Consider the following 10,212-nt stretch of genomic DNA (forward strand, 5'->3'; position numbering starts at 1 on the left):
GATGAGTAGAATAAACTATGAGGGAGGGATATCTCGCGAAACTGGTGGTGTGGGTGGTGTGTAACACCCCCTTTTTCCCCATTGTTTTATTTAAAAACGTTTATCAGAGTTTAAAAAATATCAAGGGAGTATTACACTTCTTCACGAAAACTCATTCAAATTAACACTGATTGTGTTTGAAAATTTATAAGTTCATATGCTTTTTAAAGAAAGAATTATTTATGCCAATAAAATTTCTAAACCAGCCAGATAATCCCAAGATGCTTAAGATCACTTATTTAAATAGGTTTATCTTCCATGATATTCCAATAAAATTCATCATACTCAGAACTGAATTTCATAAGCACTTCGGCCATCAACAGTACGACATCGCCATAATTTAGAAAATCATTCAAAAACTTCCATAAGGAGAGGTTATAAAATCCTCTCAACAAAAATGTAAAAGTAACGTAAAATATCTACCCAGTGTTACATTACAGAGCAAGACACTTATTTTATTATAATAATAATAATAACATAAACTAAGACTCTCCAAAGCTACTCCTCATGAGCCACATCTCTATCTCCAGTACCTGAGCGATGTCGCATAGAACATCATTCCAACAGAAGGGTAAGAACTTACATTGTATAAAATATAGCATAACAAAGAGCAAGTAAACAATTCAGATTCTACTCTATAAACTCTTCACATTGTCTTTAAAATCTGAGTGATTATAATATTTTCTCTCAAGACAGTTTCACAATTCTTATTAATGTTTCGGAAAATTATAAGCTTTAAGAAAAATAATAATTCGACTTTACCACAACAGCAAAACAATTCACCAACAAATCACCAAACACATAAAACCACTGAAAACGTGAAACTTAGTGTGTGAGACTCTAATGTATGCATGTGGTACCAATTGTTAACCTTAGCGGTATCACCGCGTCCACTCCAGACAGTTAACCACCAATGAAGTCCACTCCAGACTTCCAGAACCACGCCAGTTCTGGGACAAACCTCAATTTTCCGATGAAAACCGACACGTTGCCTCTTGACTAAATGAAGTGTATTTCGTGCAAAAACTCATAAATTAAAACATGCAATTTGAGACCACTCCAGCCCCAAATATATAACATATTTTCTCACCAAATTCCATAACGGAAATCACACCAAAATTGCACAAAATAACACTTCAATACAATTATCAAATCATTCAGTATTCCACTGAAAAAATAGCAACACAAAATCATCAAATGTTTCATATCAATTACTAGAATCAGTTTCAGAATCAATCCCAGAAATAAGCAGAAACATAGCAAACTTGCATATAATTCTGGTACTAAATGAGCAGTCCAAAAATTATGAAAATTTTACCAAACATAGCCTTATACGTTAGATTTCATATAAAATTGGTTTCACCCAATTTGGAATTCTGTAGATAGAGTTATGCTCTCTACAACACAGGCTGTTAGGGTGTGTGCGAGCAGAAATAGAGTTAACTTGCAGATAATTCTGGTATTGAACCAGCAACCCAAAAATTACGAAAATATTACCCAATATAACCCTATGAGTTAGCTTTCATACAAAATTGATTTCACTCAATTCGGAATTCTGTAGAGAGAATTATGCTCTCTATAGCACAGGCTGCTAGGGTGTCTGCGGGCAGAAACAGAGTGAACTTGCAGATAATTATGGTACTGAACCAGCAATCAAAAAATTATGAAAATATTACCCAACATAGCCCTATGAGTTAGCTTTCATACAAAATTGGTTTCACTCAATTTGAAATTCTGTAGAGAGAGTTATGCTCTCTACAACACAGACTGTTAGGGTATCTGCGGGCAGAACAGAACAGAACCCAATTTTCCCCAGAACCTCAATTTCGCTCAAAATCAATTTTGGTCACCACATGTTAACACTCAACACAGTCTCTCAGTTCTGAATTTTCAAAGAAGATGGGGTTCCTTCATGTTAAACTCAACCTCTGTTATTCTACAATTATACAAGGTAAATTCAAACCCTTACCTTCTATGACACCGGTACAAAGCCTCCTTGACCCTTTTCTTCTTGAAGATTAAATTATAGGTTTTCTCCACCTTTTCTCCTCTCCTTCACCTTTCACGTGTTTCTCTGTTCTGCTGCTTCTCTAATCCTAATTTTCTGATTTATCTATTTTTAATTCTCTCATAACCCTTAAATAATCTTACAATAGGCCCCACTCCCAACTACTCACTTAAAACCTAAAACCCTTATTTTTCTATATCACATAATAACTTAATTATCTAATAAAATCACTTGATGACCTTATCATCTAATTAAATCACATAATCACATAATCATCTAATTAAATCGCATAAATTATCAAAATACATATAGCATAATAAAAATTAAGATAAAATAATAAATAACATAATAACGAAAAGTGGGGTGTTACATGGTGGGCATGGCAAATTGATATTTTAAGTATCAATCAATCTAAGTTATTCAAATTCAATAATATAGCTATTGGTGTTTAACAAAATTGGACCATATGTATTTTTTATTACACAATACTGTGGAAAAGTGGTAAAATAGTCAGTGACAAAATATTAGATGGAAAAAGTGACATATTTTGTTTATCTTTTGTGAGTTCAAGAGAGAGAGAAAATATTAGTGTTTAATTGATATTTTATCTTTATATTCTTAAGTCTATTAAATGAAGAGACAAATAAATTATTTTATTTAAAGAAAATTCAACTTTATTAATTTGTACCTGAAAAAACTATTTTTATTTTTTAAATATTGATATAATTTTAATTAAAAAGTAATCAAACAAAACACTAATACAAAAGTGAAAAAAAAAATATTTTTCACAAAAAAATGTATGTTGGCTTAGTCAAAATTGGTATCCACATTTAATATTTTATTTATAAATCCAAAGTTAAAATAAATCATAAAATATTTTGTAACAAACAAAATCATAAAATACTCACTAAATGTCTTATAGTACTTTTTATGCTAAGTATAATTTTGAAATCACTTTTGTGACAAACTAGCCATTAATGGTCTTCTTACCCATTAACCAAACTACATTTAAAAAAAAAAGAAAAAGAAAAATTTATTCAAGTGTAAACATATTATTTAAGAGCTCCTAGCTAGTCAATTCCAATTGCAACTGAGCATTAAGAAAATTAATTCATCAAAATCTAATACTTATCCTTTTATTGTATATACTTTATTAAGTAATAGATTATCCTACTAATGAAATATAATTTATAATCAATTAAAATTATTATATATTAAGCCTTAACATTTGATATAATATATGTTCCATGTGTCCGGATTAGTCAATCTAAAATTCTTAAAAATTTTAAATTATGAAAAATTCAATTGAAGTATCTTAACTACAAAAGTATTTTTTTTAAATTATATGATTTAATAAATAATTAAACTATTTTGGACTGAAAATTTTAAAATCATCTCAACCAAATATCCCTCAATTAAATCCTACATCCGAACATATTCTGAGTTTATAATTGTTCCCTAAATTGGGGACCATATTTGAATATTTTTCATTTCCTCTTTAAAATGATTTTATTGAGAATTTTTTTATTTAAATGCATTTATATCTATTTGACCACCATTAATGATCAATTTCAAAAGTCCTAGTGTCAAATTAAATATTCAATGCTCTTGTTTGAATAGTTTGACTAAACAGTTATGTTCGTTGGGGGTGCTTGATGGTCAAATCGAATTTTAATGGAATTGCCTATTTTTTAACAACACCAGAAACTGCTACACAGGATAAACAACCTATGTGCCAAAATCAAACCATGGGTTTTACTTAATGGTATTCGCACTACTTGCCAAATATACGTCCCACTCAGTGTAAGATCAAGTTTTGATCTAGTAATACAACTCTATGTTTTGATGATTACAAGTTAACCTTTTGATATGAACAATTGTGGTACTCTAACGTGTTTTTCTGAGTGTGCTATTTACAGGCTCTGACCTCAACTCAATCTCACACAAATCAGAAGCACTGTGTATAAAGAGTGACCCAAGCAACGCTTTCGCATTCACCATGTTCAGTATGAACAGTGGAAAAGCTTCAGAAGTTCTGAAGCTATACAAACTCTGATGTGGACTCAGTCGCTAGAAGCTCTGAAGATCCAGAAGTTCTGATAACCAAGAAACACTGAAGGTTCAGATGTTCTGATGGTGTAGAAGACTCTGAAGATCCAGAAGCTGAATAGTGGAAACTCTGAAGTCCAGAAGCAAGAAACTCTGAAGGCCATGTTCTTCCCTCTGAGTTCAGAATCAGAAGATACAATGGTCAGAGGATCTGTGCTTTCCCTCTGACTCTGATCAACCGGCTTCACAAGTTCCAATATGAAGTATTCCCCTGATCAGAAGTCTCCTAGGTTAAAAGGTCAAGTCGCTATCCAAGTACAAAAGCAAGTGTACCTTCCTGACGACCTACCTAACGTTCTCAGCCACAGCAGAAGCTGGATTTTCCAGAACTGCCCTCCAACGGTAGCATTTCCCATGCAACGCTCAACCCTAATCCTTGGAGTATATATAGAGGCTGAAGATTGAAAGAAGCGGCTAGAAGCAATACACACGCGCAAGACATATTCAAAATATTCTAAGCTTTCTTTCATCTGAAATTCATTGTGTTTACTATTAGCTTTTTAGAAGCAAATCTCTTGTAAACAATTCTTTGATAAACAGTTTGTTTAGTTCCTTTAGGAGATCAAGGTTGATCGGATCCTAGAGAAGACTAAGAGAGTGAATCTTAGTGTGAGCTAAGTCAGTGTAATTGTTAGTCACTTGTAGGTTTCAAGTGCAGTTGTAACTCTTACCTGATTAGTGGATTGCCTTCATTCTAAGAAGGAAGAAATCACCTTAACGGGTGGACTGGAGTAGCTTGAGTGATTTATCAAGTGAACCAGGATAAAATTCTTGTGTGCTTTTCTATCTCTTATCTTTAGCACTTAAGTTCTCGAAAGATTTGTCAAAATCTTTAAGGTGGAAGTTTTGTTCTGAAAACGTTATTCAAACCCCCCCTTTCTACCGTTTTTCATACCTTCAATTGGTATCAGAGCGCAAGTTCTGATTACCACACCTAACAGTGTTCAGTGATCCGGGCCGGTGTGAAAAACAATGGCTGCCACCACCAGTGAAACTCAAAGAGATGGTTACAACGCAAAGCCTCCTATGTTCGATGGTCAAAGGTTCGAATATTGGAAAGATAGACTGGAAAGTTTCTTTCTGGGTTTCGATGCAGATCTCTGGGATATTATTGTGGATGGCTATGAGCGTCCAGTTGATGCAGATGGCAAGAAGATCCCAAGGTCAGAGATGACTGCAGATCAAAAGAAGCTGTACTCACAACATCACAAAGCAAGAGCAATTCTTCTAAGTGCTATTTCCTATGAGGAGTACCAGAAGATTACAGATCGTGAGTTTGCTAAAGGCATTTTTGATTCTCTGAAGATGTCTCATGAAGGAAACAAGAAAGTCAAAGAATCAAAGGCATTGTCCTTGATCCAAAAGTATGAATCCTTCATCATGGAGCCAAATGAGTCCATTGAAGAAATGTTCTCCAGATTTCAATTGCTTGTAGCTGGCATACGACCTCTCAACAAGAGCTACACAACAAAAGATCATGTCATAAGGGTCATCAGGTGTCTTCCTGAAAGTTGGATGCCTTTGGTGACTTCAATAGAACTCACGAGAGACGTTGAGAATATGAGTTTAGAAGAACTCATCAGCATTTTGAAATGCCATGAGCTGAAGCGCTCAGAGATGCAAGATCTGAGGAAAAAGTCCATAGCCTTGAAATCCAAATCTGAAAAGGCTAAGGTTGAGAAGTCAAAGGCTCTTCAAGCTGAAGAAGAAGAATCTGAAGAAGCATCAGAAGATTCTGATGAAGATGAGCTGACTCTGATCTCCAAGAGACTCAACCGCATCTGGAAGCACAGGCAGAGCAAGTTCAAAGGCTCTGGAAAGGCAAAAGGAAAGTATGAGTCCTCAGGCCAGAAGAAGTCTTCAATCAAGGAAGTCACATGTTTTGAGTGCAAAGAATCTGGGCACTACAAAAGTGATTGTCCAAAGTTGAAGAAAGACAAGAAGCCAAAGAAGCACTTCAAGACCAAGAAGAGTCTGATGGTGACATTCGATGAATCAGAGTCAGAGGATGTTGACTCTGATGGTGAAGTCCAAGGACTCATGGCCATTGTCAAAGACAAAGGATCAGAGTCAAAGGAAGCTGTTGACTCTGACTCGGAATCAGAAGGAGATCCTAACTCAGACGATGAAAATGAGGTATTTGCTTCTTTCTCTACCTCTGAACTGAAACATGCTTTGTCTGATATCATGGATAAGTATAACTCTTTATTGTCTAAGCATAAAAAGTTGAAAAAGAACTTATCTGCTGTCTCCAAGACTCCTTCTGAACATGAGAAAATTATTTCTGATTTGAAAAATGAAAATCATGCTTTGGTAAATTCTAACTCTGTGCTTAAGAACCAGATTGCTAAGTTAGAAGAAATTGTTGCATGTGATGCCTCTGATTGTAGAAATGAATCTAAGTATGAAAAGTCTTTTCAAAGATTCCTAGCTAAAAGCGTGGATAGAAGCTTAATGGCTTCAATGATCTATGGTGTAAGCAGAAATGGAATGCATGACATTGGCTATTCTAAACCAATTAGAAATGAGCCTTCTGTGTCTAAAGCTAAATCCTTGTATGAATGCTTTGTTCCCTCTGGTACCATATTGCCTGATCCTGTACCTGCTAAAATTGCTAAAAACCCTCTTAAAAAGGGATCTTTCTCTATGACTAAATATCATGCAAATATTCCTTTAAAATATTATGTTGAGACACCCAAGGTGATCAGAACCTCTGGGGTAACTAACAAGAGAGGACCCAGAAAGTGGGTACCTAAGGACAAGATTATCTATGTTGCAGATATCCTTGATAGCTCCACTGAAACACCAATCATGGTATCTGGACAGTGGATGCTCGCGTCACATGACGGGAGAAAAGCGTATGTTCCGAGAGCTGAAACTTAAGCCTGGAGGCGAAGTTGGCTTCGGAGGAAATGAAAAGGGTAAAATTGTTGGTACTGGTACTATTTGTGTAGATAGTAGTCCATGCATTGATAATGTTTTATTGGTAGACGGCTTAACACATAACTTATTGTCTATAAGTCAATTAGCTGACAAGGGTTATGATGTTATATTCAATCAAAAGTCCTGCCGGGCTGTAAGTCAGATCGATGGCTCTGTTCTGTTTAACAACAAGAGGAAGAACAACATTTATAAGATCAGATTATCTGAGTTGGAGGCTCAGAATGTGAAGTGCCTTCTGTCTGTTAATGAAGAGCAGTGGGTATGGCATAGACGGTTAGGGCATGCCAGTATGAGAAAGATTTCTCAGCTGAGCAAGCTAAGCCTTGTCAGGGGCTTACCCAATCTGAAGTTCGCTTCAGACGCTCTTTGTGAAGCATGTCAGAAAGGCAAATTCACAAAAGTCCCTTTCAAGGCAAAGAATGTTGTCTCAACCTCAAGGCCGTTAGAACTTCTGCATATCGACCTGTTTGGACCAGTGAAAACTGAGTCTATAGGTGGCAAGATATATGGGATGGTTATCGTTGATGACTATAGCCGCTGGACATGGGTAAAGTTTCTAACCCGCAAGGATGAGTCTCATGCTGTGTTCTCTACCTTCATTGCTCAAGTGCAAAACGAGAAGGCTTGTAGGATTGTGCGTGTCAGAAGTGACCATGGTGGAGAGTTTGAGAATGACAAGTTTGAGAGTCTGTTTGATTCCTATGGAATTGCACATGATTTCTCTTGTCCCAGAACTCCTCAACAAAATGGTGTTGTTAAGAGGAAGAACAGAACTCTTCAGGAGATGGCTAGAACCATGCTCCAAGAAACTGGCATGGCTAAGCACTTTTGGGCAGAGGCAGTAAATACAGCATGTTACATTCAGAACAGAATCTCTGTGAGACCAATTCTGAATAAGACTCCTTATGAATTGTGGAAGAACATAAAACCCAACATTTCTTATTTTCATCCTTTTGGCTGTGTTTGTTATGTTCTCAATACTAAGGATAGATTGCATAAATTTGATGCTAAGTCTTCTAAGTGTCTATTACTTGGTTATTCTGATAGATCTAAAGGTTTTAGATTTTATAATACTGATGCTAAGACTATTGAAGAATCTATTCATGTTAGATTTGATGATAAGCTTGACTCTGACCAGTCAAAGCTAGTTGAAAAGTTTGCAGATTTAAGCATTAATGTTTCTGACAAAGGCAAAGCTCCAGAGGAAGTTGAGCCAGAGGAAGATGAACCAGAGGAAGAAGCTGGTCCCTCTAACTCACAAACTCTGAAGAAGAGCAGAATCACTGCAGCTCACCCTAAGGAATTGATTCTGGGCAACAAAGATGAACCAGTCAGAACCAGATCTGCCTTCAGACCCTCTGAAGAGACCTTGCTGAGTCTGAAAGGATTGGTGTCCTTAATTGAACCCAAGTCCATAGATGAAGCTCTTCAGGACAAGGATTGGATTCTGGCCATGGAAGAAGAATTGAATCAATTTTCCAAGAACGATGTTTGGAGCTTAGTGAAAAAGCCTGAGAATGTTCATGTTATTGGAACGAAATGGGTATTCAGAAACAAGCTAAATGAGAAAGGAGATGTAGTCAGAAACAAGGCAAGGCTAGTTGCTCAAGGCTACAGCCAGCAGGAAGGAATAGACTACACTGAAACATTTGCTTCGGTAGCAAGACTGGAGGCAATTAGACTGTTGATCTCCTTCTCAGTAAATCACAACATAGTTCTACATCAGATGGACGTAAAGAGTGCCTTCCTAAATGGTTATATCTCAGAGGAAGTCTATGTTCATCAACCCCCAGGTTTTGAAGATGAAAAGAAACCAGACCATGTGTTCAAATTGAAGAAATCACTCTACGGTCTGAAGCAAGCTCCCAGAGCATGGTATGAGAGACTTAGCTCATTCCTTCTGGAGAATGAGTTTGTAAGGGGTAAAGTAGATACAACTCTTTTTTGCAAGGCTTATAAAGATGATATCTTAATTGTGCAAATTTATGTTGATGATATTATATTTGGTTCTGCTAATCAATCTCTATGCAAAGAATTTTCTGAGATGATGCAGGCTGAATTTGAGATGAGTATGATGGGAGAATTAAAGTACTTTCTGGGAATACAAGTTGATCAAACACCAGAAGGAACATATATCCATCAGAGCAAGTACACTAAAGAACTTCTGAAGAAGTTCAATATGCTGGAATCTACAGTGGCCAAGACTCCAATGCATCCTACATGCATTCTGGAGAAAGAAGATAAAAGTGGTAAAGTATGTCAGAAGCTCTATCGTGGCATGATAGGTTCACTTCTATACTTAACTGCATCTAGGCCAGACATACTATTTAGTGTTCACTTATGTGCTCGTTTCCAATCAGATCCAAGGGAAACCCACTTAACTGCTGTTAAGAGGATCCTAAGGTATCTGAAAGGCACCACTAACCTTGGCTTGATGTATAAGAAGACATCAGAGTATAAGCTTTCAGGTTATTGTGATGCTGATTATGCTGGAGATAGAACAGAGAGAAAAAGTACTTCTGGAAATTGTCAATTTCTGGGAAGCAATCTAGTCTCATGGGCAAGCAAGAGGCAATCAACCATTGCACTATCAACTGCAGAGGCAGAATATATCTCAGCAGCAATATGCAGCACTCAGATGCTCTGGATGAAACATCAGCTGGAGGATTATCAGATCCTTGAGAGCAATATCCCAATCTATTGTGATAACACTGCTGCAATCTCATTGAGTAAGAATCCTATCTTGCATTCAAGGGCAAAGCACATTGAGGTAAAGTATCACTTTATTAGAGATTATGTACAGAAGGGCGTACTTCTTCTGAAGTTTGTTGATACTGACCATCAATGGGCAGATATCTTTACAAAGCCCTTAGCAGAGGATAGATTTAATTTTATTCTGAAAAATCTAAACATGGACTTTTGTCCAGAGTGAAGATGGATCAGAACCTCTGACTATGATACTTCTTGATCAGAAGATGTCTAGTCCAGAAGGTAACTCAATCAGAGTGTGTGTGCCCACTGGTACTGACTCTGAAGCTGAGACAACAACACGTGTGTCAGAATTTCTGATGCATAATTCCTTGTGCCCGTGTGACAGTCTGTTATGATTGCGT

Source organism: Lotus japonicus, chromosome 6 (assembly GCF_012489685.1).
Source record: "Lotus japonicus ecotype B-129 chromosome 6, LjGifu_v1.2".
In the NCBI taxonomy this organism is placed as follows: Eukaryota; Viridiplantae; Streptophyta; class Magnoliopsida; order Fabales; family Fabaceae; genus Lotus; species Lotus japonicus.